At 46.5% G+C, this 24271-nt stretch overlaps 1 protein-coding gene across 3 annotated transcripts in view; it reads left to right on the top strand.

Moving 5' to 3' along the window:
* nyap2a (neuronal tyrosine-phosphorylated phosphoinositide-3-kinase adaptor 2a) overlaps positions 1-24271 on the top strand; it is an 85403-nt gene that overhangs the window by 11044 nt on the left and 50088 nt on the right. The gene's annotated exons all lie outside the window — the stretch shown is intronic.

Here is a 24271-nt window from a genome sequence, read left to right as displayed (position 1 = left end):
TGTTGCCGTTTGTTGTGGTCAGCAGTCCAGAGCTGACAACAACAACAACTACTGAGTATAAGTTAACATTGTACCTTCTAATGTCTGGTTAGAGTGTCTGAAAAATCACACTTTTTCTCTGATAAACAGTTTAATTAAATTCTCGCACCTCATGAGAGTTTATTTACAAAGTGTTGGAGCTCCACTTCAAAGAAAGTTTTAATGCCTAATGACAGCTAACAGTGGAAAAAACAGCAGTTACTGTCAAAAAATTCACCTTGTGACATGGACGGTTCTCACTTGGAATATTGAACACTTGATATAACACTGACCGTGAGCAGTACAGCCACTGCGCAGTAGTCCAACACAGTGGTTTACTATGCATTTTCATGCAACATTTGAATAACACAAAATTAATAGTTTCATAATATGAAAATACTAGTGATGTCAGCGTTAATCTCATTAAAATGACGCTAACTCCATAACCGCATTAACGTGGCAACACTCTGTTAGCGAGTTAGCGCATTAGCGCCCCGTGTGCCCCGTGCGTGGAGTGTGTGTAGATACTCTGTTTTCCAGTGTCTCCAGAAGTGGTCTGCTAGGTGCTGGACTTGCTGCCATTGCTGCTTGTAGAGATCCTTCTCTGTAAACTTCCCCGGTGGAGGTGGTGCGCTTGCCTTTTGTGTAAGGAGCATAGCCGGGCTGGTATTTCAAGTGAGTCTGCATCTGAAGAGACAGGAACTACAGGCCTGGAGTTAATAATAGTTGTTACTTCTGCCATTAAAGTGCGCAGTACTTCGTGTGTGAGATGGGAACAATCTGTGCGCATTAGCATAGAGTCCAGGATCCTCCTTGCAACTCCAATCGTGCATTCCCATGCGCCACCAGAGTGCAGTTGTATTCACCGGCTCCAGATAGCAAAGAAGAAGAATAGACAGTTAATGAAAACATCCATGGACTCAATCACTTCTATGTGAACAGCACGAGTACTTAGACAAGTAAATAGCACTGCCCAGCGCTTATTGTAGGCTAGTCCTCCTTTTGTGCGCCTTCCAACTACATTCCAAGGCCCAAAGACATCCAGGCCTCTGTAAGTAAAGGGGGAAGAACTACTAAGTTGTTCCTCTGGCAATTGCGACATCTTCTAGCTCTCAGTTCTGCCTCGCAGCTTCCGACAAATGACACATCCATGAATAACACTGCCTATGCATCTTTTGCCACCTATCAGCCATATTCCAGCCGCTCGAATCGCACCCTCAGAGAAACTAGCTGTCTGCACAGAGCGAATAATAACACTCCTTGCCTTGGACAACTGTGGCTTTGAACACTGATGCCATCCTTTGCATTCCTTAGCAATTTGGGTCATGGACTGAGCAATATGAATAAGTGTGGCAACTGGTCATTGCAAAGAGTTCCATGAAAAAAATTTCTCAAACCTTTCTGGAGCGAGTTTCTTTTCCTCTTTCTTACTGGCACAGCAAGTGACTCGTGGCCAGATCGCTTTATCTGAGTCTGGTTCAACAACACTGAAGATGTCTTGCTTTTGTATTGTTCATACAAGATTGCTGGTCCAGACAGCTGGTTCGTATTAGTAAGCTGAGAGGCTTGGATTGATCTTGACGCATGATCTGCTGGATTATGTTCTGTGGGCACATATCGCCTGTCATGTCTGCAGTGGCAGACGAGTGGAGGTTGAAAGTAGGACCCAAGATGCAGGAAGTGTCAGATACAGGTGAACTTTATTAAACCGGTAAGTAAAACAAACAAAAACGTAGCAGGCAAGAAACAGAAGCTAAGGAACCTATACTGGGAGAAGTCCAGAAACAAACCAAAACAGACCACAAAATCAAAAACGCAGGAACACAAGAAAACCGAGCCAACAAACAGTTCAGGGGGCTGACCCAGAGGCCAACAGCGCAGGAATCCCAAACAGTTAAATTCAGGAGGCCGACCGTGCGAAAAGCCGCAGGTGGTGGCGCTGCAGGCGACAGCATGGGAGCTAGCGTGGGAGCTGCAGGTGGTGGCGCTGCAGGCAACAGCATGAGGGCCGCAGGTGGTGGCGCTGCATGCTGGACGGGCCCCTCAGACCCTCCAGCGGAGGCTGACGAAGGCTGGATGGGCCCTTCGGACCCTCCAGCAGAGACAGGCACAAAAGCAGCAGGCACGAGGTCCTGTGACAGACACGAAGGTGACTGAAGCTGCGCAGGGCACTGACTCTGCCCAAGCAGTGCTAACAAGATGCACTTCTAAGTAAAACAAACAAAAACGTAGCAGGCAAGAAACAGAAGCTAAGGAACCTATACTGGGAAAAACTAAGAAAACACCGACCTGAAACGGGGATGGGGGAGACGCAGGGAGATAACAGAATGAGGCAGGGAAAGAACACAGGTGAACCAGCAACGCACACGAGAAAACACAGGGCTTAAATACACACAGGGAAATCAGGGAATGGGAGACAGAAGGGAGACACGGCTGGGATTAATTTTTGCTGAGGAGACGGATGGCTTGTGGAAAAAAGCTGTTGCACAGTCTGGATGTGTGTGCCCAAATGCTTCGGTACCTTTTTCCAGATGGCAGGAGTGTGAAGAGTGTGTGAGAGGGGTGTGTCCGATCAGCCACAATGCTGGTGGCTTTGCGAATGCATCGTGTGGTGTAGATGTCCTCAATAGAGGGGAGAGAGACCCCGATGATCTTCTCTGCTGTTCCCACTATCCGCTGTAGGGTCTTGCGGTCTGATATGGCACAGTTTCCAAACCAGACAGTGATGCAGCCGCTCAGGATGTTCTCGATAGTTCCTCTATAGAAGGTGGTCAGGATCGGTGGTGGAAGCCGAGCCTTTCTCAGTCTTCTCAGAAAGAAAAGACGCTGTTGGGCTTTCTTGTGCAGGGAGCTGGTGTTGAGGGACCAGCCGAGGTCCTTCCCCAGGAATTTGGTGCTGTCGACGATCTTCACAGAGGAGCCGTTGATGCTCAGCGGTGAGTGGTCGCCTCGTGTCCTCCTAAAGTCAACAACCATCTCTTTTGTCTTGTCAACCTTCGTTATGGCGGTATGCAAATTGCAGTGGGTCCAGTGAGGGGGGCAGCAGATTCTTGATGTGTCTCATGACGAGCCGCTCGAAGCACTTCATGATGGTGGGTGTAAGTGGAACAGGACGGTAGTCGTTGAGACAGGACACAGAAAACTTCTTGGGCACAGGGACGATGGTGGTGGCCTTGAGGCACGTGGGAACGACGGCACTGCTCAGAGAGATGTTGAAGATGTCGGTGAGAACATCTGCCAGCTGATCAGCACATTCTCTGAGTACTCTGCCTGGGATGTTGTCTGGTCCAGCAGCTTTACGTGGGTTGACTCTGCGTAGTTTTCCTCACCTCAGCTGTAGTGAGACACAGGACCTGGTCGTTCGGAGGAGGGGTGGTCTTCCTCGCCGCCACGTCGTTCTGCCTGTCGAACCGAGCGTAGAAGTTGTTCAGCGCATATGGGAGGGAGCCGTCACTGTCACAGGCAGGTGATGTCATCCTGTAGTTAGTAATGGCTTGTAAGCCCTGCCACATGCGCTGTGTGTCGCCGCTGTCCTTGAAGTGGTTGTGGATTCTCTGGGCGTGTGCGCGCTTCGCCTCTCTGATGGCCTAAGAAAGTTCGGCCCTAGCTCTTCTAAGTGCCACCTTATCTCCCTCTTTGAAGGCAGAGTCTCGGGTCCTTAGAAGTGCACGCACTTCCACAGTAATCCACGGTTTCTGGTTGGGTCGTGAGATGATGGTCTTGAAGACAGTGATGTCATCGGTGCACTTGTTGATGTAGCTGGACACTGATGATGTGTACTCCTCCAAGTCAGTGAAGTCGCTGTAAGTTGCAGCCTCCCTAAACATGTTCCAGTCAGTGCTCTCGAAGCAGTCCTGAAGAGCAGAGATGGCTCCTGCTGGCCAGGTTTTCACCTGCTTCAGAACCGGTTTTGATCGCCTGACGAGTGGTCTGTATGCTGGAATTAGCATAACAGAGATGTGGTCTGAGTAGCCGAGGTGGGGGCGGGGCTCTGCCCGATATGCGCCGGGATGTTTGTGTAAACAAGATCCAGCGTGTTTTCCCCTCTCGTTGCAAAGTCCACATACTGATGGAATCTAGGAAGCACTGACTTGAGATTTGCATGGTTGAAATCTCCAGCAACAATAAACAGTCCATCCGGGTATGTATTTTGCAGTTCACTGATCTTTGTATACAGTTCCCATAGCGCTTCCTTAGCATTAGCGCTAGGTGGAATGTACACTCCGATAATGAAAACAGTGGTGAATTCCTGTGGTAAATAAAAAGGTCTGCATCTAACAGTCACAAACTCCACCAGCGATGAGCAATAACTAGAAACTAGCACAGAGTTCCTGCACCATTTCTCGTTGATGTAAACACACAAGCCGCCACCGCGAGTCTTACCGCACAGAGCTGCATTTCTGTCGGCGCGAAACGAGGCCAGCCCGTTTAGTTCCTCACGATTGTCTGAAATGTCATTGCTTTCAAGCAGTGTTGGCAGTGTGAGGCTGATACCACCATTATGTGCCTCAACCTGATAGCCATTCGCTCTTCTTCCAGATCTCTCTAATGCCAGCACATGTCTTCAAGGTGTAGGGGAATGCATCACCTTGAATTTTGAACAGGTCAAAAAATCCTGTCCTTGCTAATGATCTGTTACTCTGGTTGTCGAGCATATCATTATCATCATCGTCAGTGGTCCTAGCCTGTTTGGCGCCCCGGGCGAACACTCCCTCTGGCGCCGCCCCCCCCCCCTCCCCACACACACACACACACACACACACACACACACACACACACACACACACACACACACACACACACACACATAAAACATATTAAGGATTATACATTAACATAAAACTGTTGTCAGAACCATACTGAATTTTGCCAGAGAAACACACATATGAAGAGAGAGAGAGAGTATGCATTGTATCCAAATGGCTACCAAACAGCCGTCATAATTCGTCATACAATGAGAGCAGGACAAATCAACAACTGACACTGACTAATTAATATTAAAATCTGTAACATAATGTATTGTTTGGAGTTTAGTCTGTTACTGTTACTATGTTTACCATTTATTTTTGGAGCAACTGTAACCCACATCATTTCCTTAGGGATTAATAAAGTGTTCTGATTCTGATTGGTTCAGGATGACCTGCCATTATCCAATCACACATCTTCTTACCTGCATCTGTTGCTCGTTTCTCCTCCTCTTCTTTTCCCTTTTTTCTAAACTGAGCACCTGATGGCTTTGAGCTTTTCTTGTCCATCTTCCACTGGTTTTAATGTTGCACTCCAGTATGAACACAAATAATGGAGGACTCGAGGATCACCACAACATAACCTAACAGACCTACACCTTAGTTCACTGATTCACTTTGTCTAAGGTTTATTTCTGGGATTTCACACAACCCAGGATTCAAATCATGAATCCATGATGGGCTTGGATTTACAACATTATGAATGAAATGTGCTCTATTTGGAAGCAGCAGGTCTCCCTCCCCTTTCGACGGGTTGCGTGAGACTTTAAATCATCAAACTGTAAATTATAAACTGTAAATCTTTGTTGATCCCTTTACCCCGAGTCGTAAAGTGTATATTTATTTTCTTACTCTTCTTATATTTATTGTTTGTTTACTTGCACTGCTGTAACTGGAGCCTCGTCGTCTCGTCTCTCTATATACTGGACTGTAAGTAGCGGAGATGACAATAAAGTTTACTTTGACTTCAGCAGCGCGCAGGTGCACCGAGGGCTCTCGCGCTCTCGCGCTCACTTTTCTCATATAGAGTTTCAAAAAAACATCGGTGCAAATTATAAGTCTCTATCATGATGTCTGGTGTTTTCGTGTTTGTCGTTTTGTTTTTATTTTGCAAGTTGATTATTAGACGCTGCTCCAGCCAGCCAGAGAATCCCCCGCCGCCCCGCCCTCTCCTCCCTGTGCTGCAAGCAGCAGGCGCACCTTGCAAACGGAGGGCGCCCTTACTCCCAGCAAATGGGCGAGAGAAAACCGAACGGTGCCTATGCCATTCCCAATATGCGCTGGCTGATGTCGGGGCAGCAGGAGTACGAGCAATTTTTTATTTTTTATTTTTTTTGCCGATGCCCGTGATGCCACCCCGGGCAACCGCCCGTGTTGCCCGTATCAAAAACTGTTACTGATCATCGTTTATATAGCACTTTAAAAACACAGCAGGCAGACCAAAGTGCTGAACAACACAAAAACAAAGAAAAGCAAAACATAGTAGGGATGTCAGTTTCCCGCATAGTTTAAAGTCAGGAAATTAAAATAGGTTTTCAATCTCGACTTAAAGACCTGCACTGAAGACACTTGTCTAATATGAAAGGGAAGGTTGTTCCAAAGCATCGGAACCGCAATTGAGAAAGCTCGATCTCCTCCGAGTTTCAGCCGCGACTTAGGGACTGACAACAGCAATTGATCAGCTGAATGGAGCGAGCGAGTAGAAGTATGAGGCTTCAACAAATCGGATAAATATACAGGGGCCAGACCGTTTAAAGATTTAAAAACCAATAAAAGGACTTTAAAACTGATCCTAAAAACAATAGGAAGCCAATGGAGTGAAGCCAGAACCAGAGGGATGCGGTCAAATTTCCTTCTACCAGTTAAAAAAAATGTGCCGCTGCATTTTGCACTAATTGCAAGCATGACAGGGTGCCCAACCTGGAAGTTTTCCATTAAATAAGGCCTGCAGACGAGCGGTGAGCGGTAGCTAACATTCTTTAATCCAAACACACAAAGAACAGAAAACCAAGCTTGTGGAGAGCCTACATGACCGCGGGGCAGGTCAGCAGAGTCTCCCTGAGCCCAGCATGGCTCTCACTTAAACACCTTCTCCAGGAACAAAAGGCAGTACACAGCTGTTTCACACCTTGAGGTTCACACTCCCTTGCTGCCTCCCAGAGTCCTCGAAGAGACAAAAGACTCTTCCTGTGGAGTTCCTGTTTCCCCCAACATCCTTACTACTCCCCCACCATTTGTCTAACTGTATGAGTGTGAACATGTTTAAATCCAGTGGCACCAAGGTATCATACAATAAAATAATGTGATTAATACATAAGTAAAAGAAATTCCTATACAATCCCACCCTTTGATTCTTAAATCAAGAATCACATTAATACCAGAATTTCTTTCCTGACATTGCGTATGTCACATCAACATTATTATTCAGAATCAGAATCAGAATCAGAATACTTTATTGATCCCTGGGGGAAATTATTTTTTGTTACAGTGCTCCATTTTTCACTTAAAGGAGTTTCACACTGTGTATCCTCACTTCACTGCTCTCCCACCACCCTTTGTTCATCTTTAATCTTCCCCGCAATCTAAGCTCTCACATGCAAATGGCAACAACAATGATACAGAGGAAAGGTCTTCTCCAGAGTGTCAAAGTACTTTGCATGGCAGAGTGAAACAGCATTAGGTGGTCATTCTCAGTCACAGTCATGGCTCCTGGTGTCTGTGCCATTTTCAGAGTCATAATTCCAACGCTGGTCTCCCTCTGCGCTGTCACCTTTGGAGCTTGGCATGCTCTCTTCATCCCTCGATTTCTGTTCTAACGTGGCTGTAGAGAGCAGAGCAAGTCGTACACTCCTGTAGTCTTCCTCCACGTCCACGTAGAAACTCTTTTATTTTATTTTAAGATTTTGCTGTTCAAAATCTTCTCGTGACAATCCTTTGGAAGCCCAGTGGTGCAGCCCACTGTCGTTTGTCTGCTGTCCTGCAGATGGTTCCTGCTTCTCACTGGTCCTGTTGAAGCGTTCTCTCCCGGTCATGGTCTGCATCTGCACCTCACTCAATCCTTCCATATCCTTCATGTCACGGTCTCTGCAATTTAAAAATGAAAACTTCCCTGGAAAAACCCTCTTTTGCCCTCTGTCAGCTTAGCACAATTAGACACGCACAATAAAGTTGTGCATTATCTCTTACAAATTCCCAGGGATTCTCCCCTGGAGTAGCTTCACTCCAGGCCCCGTCTTAAGAAAAAGTAAAACATTAGCCAGTGGTGTGTCCTGCTGTAAATCATGTGATCACATGATCACATGATCACATGATTTACGGTAGAGTATCACTTCCTGTTCCTGCTCAAACACAGTGGTGTTTCTGAGTAGCTTATTTGCTTAGCAATTTAATTAACAACTTTTAAATACATTCTTTTTCATAGTATAATCTTCACGTGCTTCATCCGAAGCACACTTTCTGTGTACTCACTACCTAATTTATAGCCAAAGTATTCACTCACTGTCTCTGTACTGTTTCGCTAGCTTAGCTTAGCTCGTAGCCGACTCGTTAGCACCATGGCTACTTCACCTGTCCCTCCTGCACTTTCTTGCTCATTGTGTCAGATGTTTAGTTACTCCTCAGCCTCCTTTAGCAGTAATGATATCTGTAACAAATGTAGCATATTTGCAGCTCTGGAGGCCAGGATTACTGAATTGGAGACTCGGCTTCGCACCCTTCATTCACCCGTAGCTAGCCAGGCCCCTGTAGCTGGTGCAGCCGAAGATAGCGTAGGCCCCGCTAGCTGTTCCCCGGCAGACCCCAAGCAGCTGGGGAAAGAGGGCGGCTGGGTCACGGTGAGGAGGAAGCATAGTCCTAAACAGAAGCCCCAGGTACACCACCAACCCATTCATGTGTCTAACCGTTTTTCCCCACTCGGCAACACACCCGCCGGGGGTCAAACTCTGGTAATTGGTGATTCTGTTCTCAGACATGTGAAGCTAGAGACACCGGCAACCAGAGGTGTGGACTCGAGTCACATGACTTGGACTCGAGTCAGACTCGAGTCATTAATTTTATGACTTTAGACTTGACTTGAAAAAATGTTCTCAGACTTGTGACTTGACTTGGACTTTTACACCAATGACTTGGGACTTGAATTGGACTTGAACCTGTTTACTTGAAAAGACTTGATATTTTACCCCAAATATAAAATTTAACATGCATATTATATAGAGATTGAAAATGTGACGTCATTCTCGGGTAGAACCGCAAAGGATTCTGGGAACTCGTGGCAAGCGGTACTAGCGCACGCAGGCTTTCAATTAAAATCAGTTATACAGCAATAAAAAGAAACACAAAAATGTCAAGAAGCTGTTGTATTATTAACTGCAATAGCCGGTCGCATGACAGCCACGGGAAGCCGACGGGTAAAGAGATCGGTTGTTATCGGATTATGTCGTTGAAGAGAAATTGTTCAAGCCATGTTTCCGAAGTAACAAAGACGCGACGGATGGCCTGGATTGCAGCCATTCAAAGACCAAATATAACGTCCCAGAACACTCCAGCTCACAGGTTAGTCTGCTCCAAGCATTTACACGAAGGTCAGTGTTTTTTAGTAGTTAATACCTCATTTTCATAACATAATTGGTGATATAGGTTACAAGCAAGTCTGGCGCTGAACAGAAATGGTCGCGCTATGCTCCTTTATTTATTGTGCATAAATAGTGAATTGTCCTGACACAATATTGCGTTTCGCTTCTGTTATTATGGTACATTGACAAGAACATATACTTTTATTCACAGGATAAAACAGGTTTTTTGTATCACTAATTGCCCAGTACGATTACAGCATACAATATTATTGTCACTGCTACATTTCTGTGATGGGTACCAGAAATTATTTCCACTACTAATTAATTACCGTTGAGCTCAAAGGTCCTATTAATAAACGGTTAAGGAATGTGTATTTATGATGACGATTTGTGAGACTGGTAAACTTATGATACGTACGATGGTCTTTCGTTCTACACGGTGCATTTCAAGGTCCTGCACCCATCCGTCGGTAAACTGTACCTGGGCTTGTTGCAGTGACCTGAAGTTACTAAACTTCATGAGTGTATGCACTCACTCCAAGAACCGTATGATTATAAATATGCATATAAATATGCTAAGATGAGATAGCTGACTTCATCTAACTAGCAAATGTTGTCCAGGCTACGTTGGTGATACAGTTTTTTTAATGTGTATGATATTTTTGTCATGCGATTTTAAAGCCGGTCCTACAACCGCATCCAAGAATAACATGCAGCTTATCTCAGAACTGTCGGTGAAAATTATTCTTGGAGCTAGGTTTAATTGAGCTGCATTTTAAAGAGGTGCAATTTCACAATTTGTGTATATTTTCTAAGTTCACTATTTTGTCATGTGTTGAGAAAAACACAGATTTTAAAATTACATGGTCTAATATTTACATTTAGCATAACTGCAACATTATTTTTTCGTTTTGTTTTTTTTAAAGACTCGAAAGGACTTGAAATTCAAAGTTTCAGACTTGTGACTTGACTCGGACTTTTACACCAGTGACTTGAGACTCGACTCTGACTTGCCTGACATTACTTGAGACTTGACTTGAGACTTGAGGATAAAGACTTGAGACTTACTTGAGACTTGCAAAACAATGACTTGGTCCCACCTCTGCCGGCAACCATAGTCAATTGTCTTCCAGGGGCCAGAGCAGGCGACATTGAAGGAAATTTAAAACTGCTGGCTAAGGGTAAACGTAAATTCAGTAAGATCATAATTCACGTCGGCAGTAATGACACCCGGTTACGCCAATCGGAGGTCACTAAAATCAATATGGAATCGGTGTGCAACTTTGCCAAAACAATGTCAGACTCTGTAGTTTTCTCTGGTCCCCTCCCCAATCAGACCAGGAGTGACATGTTTAGCTGCATGTTCTCCTTAAATTGCTGGCTGTCTGAGTGGTGTCCCAGAAACGATGTGGGCTTCATAGATAATTGGCAAACCTTCTGGAGGAAACCTGGTCTTGTTAGGAGAGACGGCATCCATCCCACTTTGGATGGAGCAGCTCTCATTTCTAGAAATATGGACAAATTTATTAAACCCCCCAAAATATGACTATCCAGAGTTGGGACCAGGAAGCAGAGTTGCAGTCTTACACGTCTCTCTGCAGCTTCTCTCCTCCTGCTACCCCCCCAAAAACCCATCTCCATAGAGACTGTGTCAGCTCCCAAACAGACAAAAAACAAACTAAAAACCAGCAACAAACAACTTAAACATAAACAATTACAAAGAAAGAACAATACAGTATCCACATCTGAACCAAAGAGTAAAACAGTGAAATGTGGATTATTAAATATTAGGTCTCTCTCCTCCAAGTCTCTGTTAGTACATGACTTAATAATTGATCAACAAATTGATTTACTCTGCCTTACAGAAACCTGGTTGCAGCAGGATGATTATGTTAGTTTAAATGAATCAACACCCCCGAGTCATTCTAACTACCAGAAATCTCGAAGCACAGGCCGAGGGGGCGGTGTGGCAGCAATTTTTCACACCAGCCTATTAATTAATGAAAGACCAAGACAGACTTTTAATTCATTTGAAAGCCTGATGCTTAGCCTCGTCCACCCCAGCTGTGAAACTCAGAAACCAGTCTTACTTGTTATCATCTATCGTCCACCTGGGCCTTACACAGAGTTTCTGTCTGATTTCTCAGACTTTATATCTAATTTAGTTCTGAGCTCAGATAAAATAATTATTGTGGGTGATTTTAACATCCATGTAGATGCTAAAAATGACAGCCTCAACATGGCATTTAATCTGTTATTAGACTCAATTGGTTTCTCTCAAAATGTAAAAGAACCCACCCACCACTTTAATCACACTCTAGATCTTGTTTTAACATATGGCATAGAAACTGAACATTTAACAGTGTTTCCTGAAAACCCTCTCCTGTCTGATCATTTCCTGATAACATTTACATTTACAATAATTGATTACACAGCGGTGGAGAGTAGACTTTATCAAAGTAGATGTCTCAGGGTAGCTGTTCAGGGGAATCGAACCCCCGACCTTCCGATCATGGGGCCACCACTCTACCTACTGAGCTACCCCTGCCCAGGTTAAGAACATAATCCACCCACTGTTATCATCTTCAATGCCCTGTACCAACACAGAGCAGAGCAGCTATCTGAACGCTACCCCAACAGAAGTCGATCATCTTGTTAATAATTTTACCTCCTCACTACGTACGACTCTGGATACTGTAGCTCCTGTGAAAACTAAGGTCTCTAATCAGAAGTACCTGACTCCGTGGTAAAATTCTCAAACACGTACCCTAAAGCAGATGACTCGTAATCTGGAGAGGAAATGGCGTGTCACAAATTTAGAGGATCATCATTTAGCCTGGAGAAATAGTTTGCTGCTTTATAAGAAAGCCCTCCGCAAAGCCAGAACATCTTACTATTCATCACTGATTGAAGAAAATAAGAACAACCCCAGGTTTCTCTTCAGCTCTGTAGCCAGGCTGACAAACAGTCAGAGCTCTTGTGAGCCAACAATCCCTTTAACGTTAACTATTAATGACTTCATGAACTTCTTCACAAATAAAATTTTTATCATTAGAGAAAAAATTACCAGTAATCATCCCACAGATGTAATATTATCTACAGCTACTCTTAGTACCATTGATGTTAAGTTAGACTCTTTTTCTCTAATTGATCTTTCTGAGTTAACTTCAATAATTACTTCCTCCAAGCCATCAACGTGTCTTTTAGACCCCATTCCTACAAAACTGCTCAAAGAAGTCCTGCCATTAATTAATTCTTCGATCTTAAATATGATCAACCTATCTCTAATGATCGGCTATGTACCACAGGCCTTCAAGCTGGCTGTAGTTAAACCTTTACTCAAAAAGCATCTCTAGACCCAGCAGTCTTAGCTAATTATAGGCCAATCTCCAACCTTCCTTTCATATCAAAAATCCTTGAAAGAGTAGTTGTCAAACAGCTAACAGATCATCTGCAGAGGAATGGTTTATTTGAAGAGTTTCAGTCAGGTTTCAGAGCTCATCACAGCACAGAAACAGCTTTTGCAACAGATCTTCTTATGGCCTCTGACAGTGGACTCATCTCTGTGCTTGTCCTGCTAGACCTTAGTGCAGCATTCGATACTGTCGACCATAATATCCTATTAGAGCGATTAGAACATGCTGTAGGTATTACAGGTACTGCACTGCAGTGGTTTGTATCATATCTATCTAATAGACTCCAGTTTGTGCATGTAAATGGAGAGTCCTCTTCACACACTGAGGTTAATTATGGAGTTCCACAGGGTTCAGTGCTAGGACCAATTCTGTTTACATTATACATGCTTCCCTTAGGCAGCATCATTAGAAGACATAGCATACATTTTCACTGCTATGCAGATGACACCCAGCTCTATCTGTCCATGAAGCCAGATAAATTACACCAATGAGTTAAACTGCAGGAATGTCTTAAAGACATAAAGACCTGGATGGCCGCTAACTTTCTGCTTCTTAATTCAGAAAAAACTGAGGTTATTGTACTCGGCCCTGAAAAGCCTAGAAATATGGTATCTAAGCAGATTCTTACTCTGGATGGCATTACCTTGGCCTCCAGTAACGCTGTGAGGAACCTTGGAGTCATTTTTGACCAGGACATGTCTTTCAACGCACATATTAAACAAATATGTAAGACTGCGTTCTTCCATTTGCGCAACATCTCTAAAATTAGAAATATCCTGTCTCAGAGTGACGCTGAAAAACTAGTTCATGCATTTATTACTTCCAGGCTGGACTACTGTAATTCATTATTATCAGGATGTCCAAAAAACTCACTGAAAAGCCTTCAACTGATCCAAAATGCTGCAGCAAGAGTCCTGACAGGGACTAGAAAGAGAGAGCAGATTTCTCCTGTTTTGGCTTCCCTTCATTGGCTTCCTGTTAAGTCCAGAATTGAATTCAAAATCCTGCTCCTCACATACAAGGTCTTAAATAATCAGGCCCCATCTTATCTTAATGACCTTGTAGTACCATATCACCCTATTAGAGCGCTTCGCTCTCGCTCTGCAGGCCTACTTGTTGTTCCTAGAGTATTTAAAAGTAGAATGGGAGGCAGAGCCTTCAGTTTTCAGGCCCCTCTTCTGTGGAACCAGCTTCCAGTTTGGATTCAGGAGACAGACACTATCTCTACTTTCAAGATTAGGCTTCAAACTTTCCTTTTTGCTAAAGCATATAGTTAGGGCTGGACCAGGTGACCCTGAACCCTCCCTTAGTTATGCTGCAATAGACATAGGCTGCCGGGGGATTCCCATGATGCATTGAGTTTTTCCTTCCCAGTCACCTTTCTCACTCACTATGTATTAACAGACCTCTCTGCATTGAATCATATCTGTTATTAACCTCTGTCTCTCTTCCACAGCATGTCTTTTATCCTGTCTTCCTTCTCTCACCCCAACCGGTCGCAGCAGATGGCCACCCCTCCCTGAGCCTGGTTCTGCCGGAGGTTTCTTCCTGTTAAAAGGGAGTTTTTCCTTCCCACTGTTGCCAAAGTGCTTGCTCATAGGGGGTCATATGATTGTTGGGTTTTTCTCTGTATCTATGAAGCGCCTTGAGGCGACTTATGTTGTGATTTGGCGCTATATAAATAAAATTGAATTGAATTGAATTGAATTGAATTGATTAGATCCCACGATTAACCCTCGGCTGTGGAAAAAGTGATGTAGATGTTAGCGCAGCGCATCTGTATGCACACTTTCTCACAGTGACCTCTGCACTGTAAACAATACAAGGTCTTGAATAACACACTGCTAGTAAATTCACAAAGACACAGAAAGTGGCATTTAAAAGGTTAAGTCAGCACGACCCAAAAGCCCATGCAACCTGTTGCTGCCACATTTCTGCTCCTGTAAAAAGAAACATACATACATCCACCCTTTTGTCACTCTGGGTGCAGGTGCAATCTTGCATACTGGTGTCAAGTCAGTCAAGCTTTTGTCAGTCCAGTCAGTCCCCATTTTTTATTTGCTGACAGTAGAACCTCTCGTGACGCAATAAGTTTCTACTGCCAGCAATGACGCCATTTCAAAAAAGAAATAAGAATTTAGACTGGATCACCTCGCTGAATCCTTTTTTGACAGGGACTTGTTTTCTGATTGTCCCAAATAAGTGGCTTTCTCCTGAGCCCATTTTAATTTTGGAGAAGCTCACTTGCGATTGATCAACATGTTGTGTAGCGCTTTCGATTCCGATCTTGCAGGCCTGCTTGAAAAAGAGAAAATTGCCAAAACAAAATTCTGCACTGTTAAAATAAAAATATGAAGGCCTCTTTTTAGAAGTTGTCTAAGCGTACTCTCTTAGAATGATAGATCAAAACTGGCAGGTTCAAAGTGGTACCAAAGGAAAATGCATCAGTAAATCTCCAAAACTTTCATCCACCAGTCACACCTCACACAACAACAATATTCTATTAGATGATGAGTTTTGTGGGGATAGGTTAATTGATTAATCCAAATTGTCACTAGGAGTGAATGTGAGTGTGAATGGTTGTCTGTCCCTGTGTGTTAGCCCTGCGACAGACTGGCGACCTGTCCAGGGTGTACCCCGCCTTTCGCCCTATGACAGCTGGGATAGGCTCCAGCGCCCCCCGCGACCCTGAAAAGGATAAGCGGAAGCGAATGGATGGATGGATGGATGATGAGTTTTGTTTTCCAATGTACCCAGATGTGTGTCATGATAAGACCTCCCCCACACATCAGAAACAAGAAACTCAATAATCTATTAGTCCCCACTCATCTGACGCCCCTGCAGCATTCTGTTCACCCCTGCTATGGTTCAATCATCCTTCCCCAAAAATAATACTTGTATCACTTCTTAACCCACTAAGTGAACCGGACAAGATGATGGTAACAGAAACGCTTAAAATACTGTTTGATCTTCATGAGTTTCATTGCATGTGTGTGTGTGTTAGTAGGATTAATGCATTTTTCTGTTTGTGTAATTTTGTGTACCTCTCCTCTTTGCGGTGCTCCAGACACTTTTCAATTCTCCACGTAAGGCAGTCGTTCTTTCTTCCCAGTTTCCTAAACCCAAATTTCATTCCCCACACTAAAACAGCTTCCTCCATGTCCTCCCTGCTCCTTCCACTGTGGTCTCATCCCATCTCCCCTCTTTGCAGCAGTCCAGTGAGAATCTATTGTCTTTCAGCTTTGTCCTGTCTTTTCCACTGTCTCATTTTGCCATTTTGCTCCAAAAGTGGCAAATGTCCAACTCAGGCAGTCTTTTCAAAGGTCCATTCACACACAGTGAAGTTGCAGCTCGTTGGAAATGCACATCCATCCATCCAGTCATGATGGTGCCATTTTTCTCCTCGCTGCCGCTGTCTTGCACAGCTGCTGCTGCTGGACCTTTTCTTCACTGCTCAGGATGCTGCTGTGAGCTCTTGAGATCCATCTCGTTGTTCTGGAACTGCATTTCTTGTCTTCAGGGAGAGATTCTTGGAGCTTGTGTTCTCAGGGTGAAAAACACATGGAAGTTAAGCTGTAAAACAATTCAGCCAAAACTTGGCTTGAGTGTTTCTAATGGTGTAAACCTACAATTTTCTTCCGACTGCTGCACGTGGAAAATTGATCCGGGTCTGCTCTTCACCTGCAAGTGACACACTGAGACATTTTGATCATTCTTATCACTGCTTAAAACAACACCCCTCTCTCTGGTTCTGAACTCCCTTTTCTTAAAAACCCAGAGAGATTGTAGTTGTTCTACGTTGAAAAACACCAAACCCTCTTCCTATTTTCGTCTGCTAAAAAAATAAATGTTTGTGTGTCCACCCCAGGGGAGCAGGTGGCCTGCAGTACCACCCTCTCCCTCTAGTTGGAAACAACTGTTATACACATTTCTATACTCCTCTCTCTTTTTTTTCCAACATTTTTTAACCCCATTTCTCACTGTTTTTACACACACATCAACTTTTCCCACACAATCATTCTCTGCAATCTTACACACCACACATTTAGAATTTAAGATGGCGCTGGAGTGACGGCAGCCTTTCCAAGTAGCTCTGCAACACCGCACCTTTTTTATTAACTTTAACTTTTTTAGACTAGGCTTTTCAAACTTTTTTTCACCTTCCTCTACTTATACCTCTTAGATATAGCGATACAAGATGGATAATGCACTTTTTAAAACTTCTGGAACCAGTTCCTTCATCTATTCGAGAGTGGAGCTGCTGGCACTAAAAACAAAGGGACAGACCGGCATGCGACACAACATCCCGGCCGAGCTAAAGAGGAGCTACAGAGGCTGCAAAGCTGGAGCGAGGAGAGCGGATCACCGGAGGCGATTCAAACCATCAATCCCGACAGTGATCATGGGCAACGTGAACTCGTTACAGAATAAGATTGATGAACTGTGCGCTCTGAACAACCACAGACTATACCGTGAGTGCAGCTTGTTTATCTTCACGGAGACGTGGCTAACCGAGCTAACGCCGCAGGCTAACGTAGACCTATGCGGTTTCACATCCGTGAGAGCCGATAGGGACACGCAGGCCAGCGGAAAAAGCAGAGGTGGGGGACTCATTGTCTACGTTAACAACAGATACTGTAACCTTGGACACGTCTCCGTTAAAGCTTCGGTATGCCGTCCGGACCTGGAGCTGCTAGCTGTTAGCTTGCGGCCATATTATCTACCTCGGGAGTTCAGTCATGTGATCTGTGTGTGTGTTTACATCCCTCCGAGGGCCGACGCAACAGCTGCCTGTGAGAAAATACACACAGTCACAGCAAGACTTCAGACACAAAACCCCGAGGCTTTCATTATTATATCTGGAGACTTTAACCATGCCACACTGGACTCTACTCTGGCTGCTTTTCACCAGTTTGTGAATTGTCCCACAAGGAGCAACAGGACAATTGACCTACTGTATGCTAATGTGAGAGATGCATACAGAGCCACCCCCCTCCCCCCACTAGGGAAGTCAGACCACAACCTGGTTTACCTACAACCACAATACACACCCCTCGTCCAAAGGCAGCCGGTCACAACGCGCTCCATCCGGAGATGGACCCCAGAAAAGGAGGATGCTCTGAGGGACTGTTATGACACCACAGACTGGGATGTGCTCCTGAGCCCACATGGTGAGGACATAGAGGGGGCGACACACTGTCTTACAGACTACCTCAACTTTTGTGTGGACACAGTCGCCCCTGCTAAGACGGTACGGTGTTATCCTAATAACAAACCGTGGGTAACACAGGAAGTCAAATCTGTCCTCAACATGAAGAAGAAGGCTTTCAGGAGCAAAGTGAAGGAGGAGATGAAGGCAGCACAGCGGGAGGTGAAACGCTGCCTGAGGGAAGCAAAGGACACCTACAGGAGGAAGGTGGAGCAGAAGTTGGAGAGGAACAATATGAGGGAGGTCTGGAATGGTGTGAAAACCATCACAGGCCACAACACCAAGAAAAGCACAGTGGGGGGGACTGTGGAGAAGGCAAACGAACTCAACAACTTCTTCAACAGGTTTGACCAGCCCACAACCCCCCCACCCTCACCTTCACTACAGAGTCCTCTCCCCACTCTCCTGCCTCCCTCGCTTCCCCCCCTTCCTGACACCATGACACCCCCCTCCTCCAATCCCTCTCTCAGCAGCAAGACATCTCCCCCCCTCCCCTCCTCCCAAACATCTCCCAGTGTCACAGTGGATCAGGTCAGGAGACAACTGAGGAAGCTTCGCCCCAGAAAGGCAGCAGGCCCAGACAAGGTGTGTCCTAGGATGCTTAAGGCGTGTGCTGCTGAACTTGGGGAGCCGCTACAACGAGTCTTCAACCTCAGTCTGCGACTGGGGAGAGTGCCCGCCCTATGGAAGACATCCTGCATCGTCCCGGTCCCCAAAAAGAACCGGCCCAATGAGTTGAATGACTTCCGACCGGTGGCACTGACGTCACATCTTATGAAGACTCTAGAGCGACTCTTCCTCAACCTCCTCCGACCACAGGTACAACATGCCCAGGACCCACTACAGTTTGCATACAAGGCGGGTGTCGGAGTGGAGGATGCCATCCTGTACCTCCTACACAGAGCCCACTCACACCTGGATGGGGGAAAAGGCACGGTCAGGATCCTGTTTCTTGACTTTTCCAGTGCCTTTAATACCATCCGGCCCTGTATGCTTCAAGAAAAACTGAACAGGATGGAGGTGGACCCCTGCCTGGTGGCTTGGATCTCCGACTACCTCACCGACAGACCACAGTACGTCAGGCTGAAGGACATCACGTCTGACACAGTGGTCAGCAGCACAGGAGCACCACAGGGAACTGTGCTGTCCCCTCTTCTCTTCACCCTGTACACCTCTGACTTCTGCTACAACTCTGAATTATGCCATATTCAGAAGTTTGCAGACGACACAGCCATCATGGGGTGTATCTGGGATGATCAGGAAGAGGAGTACAGAAGTCTGGTGAGGAACTTTGTCGCATGGAGTCACACAAACCACCTGCAACTCAACACTTCAAAGACTAAGGAACTGGTTGTGGACTTCGGGAGGTCCAGAGAAGGTCCACTACCGGTTCAGATAGAGGGGGAGGAGGTGGAGGTGGTCAACAAGTACAAGTACCTCGGGCTGTGGGTGGACAATAAACTGGACTGGTCATGCAACACAGAGCACCTGTATAAAAAAGCCCAAAGCCGACTGTACTTCCTCAGGAGGCTGAGGTCTTTTAACATCTGCAGGAAGCTCCTGAGGATGTTTTACCAGTCAGTGGTTGCTGGAGTACTTTTCTATGCTGTGGTGTGCTGGGGGAGCAGCACAGCAAAGAAGGACTCATCCAGGCTGGAGAAACTGATCAGGAGGGCTAGCTCTGTGGTCGGCATGAAGCTGGACACTCTGGTGACAGTGGCAGAGAAAAGGACATTAAAGAAACTGCTGGACATTATGAACAATGCTGGGCATCCTCTGCACACGGCCATTAACAACCAGAAGAGTCTGTTCAGTGACAGGTTGCTTCTCCCAAAGACAAGAACTAACAGACTTAAAAACTCCTTTGTCCCACACGCCATCAGACTGTTTAACTCCTCCCTGGAGGGGAGAGGGAGGGGAAACAGGAGGACAAAGGAGGGGGGAACAACTAAGCTGTAGTGCCTCTTCACCTCACTGTGCAATACCTTGTGCAATACTTTTGTAAATAGTCAACGGTGCAATAGACTCAATACTTGAAATGTGCAATTCACTTGTATTTTTATTTTTATTCCTATTTATTCTATTTATCCCCTTCGTATATTTTATTTATATTGTCTCTGTATTTATATATATGTGTGTGTGTGTGTGTGTGTGTGTGTGTGTGTGTGTGTGTGTGTATATATATATATATATATATATATATATATATATATAATATTCTGTAACTCTGTAACTTCTGTCGGTGCTGTGCTTTTTTGGAAATCGAATTTCCCAGAGGAACCCACCCGAGGGATTAATAAAGTTCTATCTAATCTAATCTTTACTCAGTTCTTACCATACAGTCACGCATTGAGTTTTGTGCCTGGCCGCCTGGTGGAAGCCTGCCGCTTTACTGGATCCAGTTTCCCTTTACATTCAGAGCGTCCTCTGCAATGGCCTTCTTCCCTTACCGGCAGAAAAGTGCTAAAATACCGTCACTGCACATAGGAATGATTTCCCAACAGTGTACTCGAACCGCCGTCCCTGTGGACCGAACACAGGCCTGGGCCGGCTTCTCCCCAACTGCGTGCTCGAGCCACTGTCCTTGTGATGAGCCGTTCCCAACACAAGCCTGGGGTCTCAAACCACCAGGATTTTTCCCGACGGTGGATTTTAATTACCGTCCCTGTGCTGGACAAAAACCCGAACACAAGCCTGGGGTCTCAAACCACCAGGATTTTTCCCGACGGTGGATTTTAATTACCGTCCCTGTGCTGGACAAAAACCCGAACACAGGCCTGGGGTCTCAAACCACCAGGATTTTTCCCGACTGTGGATTTTAATTACCGTCCCTGTGCTGGACAAAAACCCGAACACAAGCCTGGGGTCTCAAACCACCAGGATTTTTCCCGACGGTGGATTTTAATTACCGTCCCTGTGCTGGACAAAAACCCGAACACAGGCCTGGGGTCTCAAACCACCAGGATTTTCCCTCCGGAGACTCGAACTCCAGAGTCGGCCAGCGTTCCCCCCCTCGGCCAGACAAACACTCTCCATGACTGTATACAAGTTAGCTACAACTCACCCATCTGCAGGAGTCCCCTCAAAGTCGATGGTCTCAGTGGTGGCTGAAACCCACGGCTCCGTGACTCCTCCATTTCCTTTTCTTCAACAGCTGGTAGGACAAAGGTACCTTTTTCCTCAGGGGTGAACCGTTGTTCAGCGACCACACGGATCACAACCCAACCCCAATTAAAAGGGAATCGTAATAGGCAAAGCATGAGGTAATAAAGGCATGAATAACAGTCTCCAAATTGTGTTTGGAAATTACGTTCTTTTGAATTCTTTTGGCAGCAAAGAAAGACTAGACCCAGAGTGGTCAAAACTCAAAAAATGATCTTTATTTTACATTTCCGGAAATGAAGAACTGCGGAGACGAGCACGCATCCACAGCTCTGACAAAATCACAAGGTGTATATATAGTTCGGCTACACACGCTAAGTTTCGATAAAAACAACTCTGGAGTGCACTCTGCTTAGTTTCACTTTTGTCACGGCGGGTGAGGAGAGCCGTGTGAAAATAATAAATGAGGATCCAATCGCAGGCAGTAGTGGAGAAGTGAAGGTGGTTTATTGAACACGAAATAAATATGGACAAACAGCAAATGGAGCACGAACTAAACTAGACTGGAAACAACTAAACTACAGAGCACAAACCTGGACAAGAATGAGAACGAGCAGAGGAGATGGACAGCAGGGAGAACACACGGGTGAGACATGGTGGATACACAGATGGACCAGCAACTACAATGACAGAGAAACACAGGGGAATTACACACAGGTGGTGGACACAGCTGGGAATAATCAACAAGACGAGACAGAGGTAAAACTGAACACACTCACATGAGACGCAGACCTTCACAATAAAACAGGAACACAAGAAACCATCACACTAAGACGCAGACTCGACAGAGAGAGAGACAGAAAATGACACATGGAACTAAACTAAACCTGCAAAAACATGACAACTCAAAATACTGGGTCAAACTGACCCACAACCATGACAGTACCCCCCCCCCCCTCCAAGGGCTGGCTCCCGACAGCCCAAAATAAAAAAAACAGAGCACCAGACCAGGGCAAGCGGAGGGGGTCCAGGAAGGAGGGTCCGAAACAAAAAACAAGGAGCACAAGAGTCCAAACACAAGAAAACAGTCCAAGAACACAGGAAAACAGATCAAAACACAACCAAATCAGAGCTCAACAAGAGTCCAAGAAAAGTTCAGGGGGTCGACCCGGGGGTCGACAACACAAGGACCAAGACAGTTCTGGAGGCCGGCCGTGCACACAGCAACGGCGGCAACGGGCAAACAGTTCTGGAGGCCGACCATGCACACGGCAACGGCGGCGACGGGCAAACAGTTCTGGAGACCGACCACTTGGAAGGCAGTGGCGGCCACTGAGCAGGTCCGGAGGTCAGCCGCGATGCCAGCGGCAGCAACAAACTCTTTCCGGAGGCCGTCCCCGAAGTCCATGATGCCAACTTAGAGGCCCGGAAAACGGCCGGCAGAGGCGAGGCGGAACGGGTCAAGCTGGCTCTGACGGCGGTGTGGCAACCGCAGGACCAGACGGGGCAGGACCAGACGAGGCAGGACCAGACAAGGCAGGAACAGACGAGGCAGGAACAGACGAGGCAGGAACAGACGAGGCAGGAACAGACGAGGACGAAGGCGGAGCTGAAGCTGGACCAGACGAGGACGAAGCCGGAGCTGAAGCTGGACCAGGTGAAGACGAAGACACGGAGGCTGGACCAGGCGTGGATGAAGACACGGAACCTGACGGCAGCGGGACGGCTGCGGAACCTGACAGTGGTGATGCTGCAGGAGGTGATGTGGATGCAGGCAACGGTGTAGAAGTCACAGGGGATGATTCAACAGGTGGTGGCTGAACAAACCTCCCTGGACCGTCAGCAGACATGAGGATGTGCTTGCTGGGTCCTCCAGGACCCCCAGCAGACGAGGCGTGGTGCTGGGTGGGCTCCACGGACCCACCAGCTGACTTGGCTTGAAGCTGGACGGGCTCCTCGGACCCACCAGCTGGCTTGTCTTGAGGCTGGATGGGCTCCTCGGGCCCTCCAGCAGACGTGGCATGAGGCTGGACGGGCGACTCGGGCCCTCCAGCTGACGAGGCAGGACGCTGGCTGGGTTCTCCCAAATCCCCAGCAGACGAAACTTGAGGCTGGCTGGGTTCTCCCAAACCCCCAGCAGACGAAACTTGAAGCTGGCTGGGTTCTCCCAAACCCCCAGCAGACGAAACTTGAGGCTGGCTGGGTTCTCCCAAACCCCCAGCAGACGAAACTTGAGGCTGGCTGGGTTCTCCCGAACCCCCAGCAGACGAAACTTGAGGCTGGACGGGCTCCTCGGGCCCTCCAGCTGACGAAACGGTAGGCTGGATGGGCTCCTCGGGCCCTCCAGCTGACGAAACTGTAGGCTGGACGGGCTCCTCGGGCCCTCCAGCTAGAGCAGACACTGAAGTAGCAGGTACGGAGACCTCTGCCAGTGTGGACACTGGCTGGGACTGAGCAGCACAGTGGCTAGACTCAGGCAGCAACAGTGGGATGCAGTCCTCAGAGGGCTTAAAGTGTTCCCCAATACACTCAGCAGAGGACGGAGGCGGACGGATGAACTCAATTGAACTCTCAGGGGGTGCTGAGAGCTGAGACTGTTCTGGTGAGCTCTCCAGTGAGGCTGCTGGCGCTGGCGTCTTGACCTCTAGGGGTCCAGAGTTGGCTGGTGACTGACACCCAGCCTCTGGGGAGGCCCTAGAGGGAGCAACTGTCTCTGACATGGCCAGCTTAAGAGAACCAGCAGATGTTGTGATGAAGTGTGTTCCCTGCTTAGAATGAGACAGTGAGGATGGTGGCTGAATGAGTGAGTGGGTAGGCTGCTGAACTGGTGGCAACTGAGCTACAGGTAGCGAAGTTGTAACAGGTGGTGGAGTGGCTGGCTGAACTGAGGGCAGCTGGGCTGCTAACTGTGTTACAGGCCCCACATTAACTTGTGGTGAAGGTGTGGATGGGAGAACATGGTCAGGAAGGACTGTTTCAGTGAGGTTTACAGCTTCCCCTGAATAGACCAGTGCCGATGAAAAATAGTCCCAAACGTTTTCATTCTCTGAATTCATAATGCCAGGCTCAGTAATTCCAGGCTTGGCAGCAGCAAAGCGGAATCAGTCATTAACACAGGACGTGGGCACAGGAAAGACAGTCTTAGAAGCAATAGCCATAGATGAAGCAGAAAAAACACTATTATCTTCGGTGGAAACGCAAAAAATAGTC

The sequence above is a fragment of the Mchenga conophoros genome, linkage group LG14 (assembly GCF_057382185.1).
Source record: "Mchenga conophoros isolate Kocher_MC1m ecotype Shallow Benthic linkage group LG14, M_conophoros_male_GT1.1, whole genome shotgun sequence".
Lineage (NCBI taxonomy): Eukaryota > Metazoa > Chordata > Actinopteri > Cichliformes > Cichlidae > Mchenga > Mchenga conophoros.
This window is presented reverse-complemented; position numbering and strand designations above follow the sequence as displayed.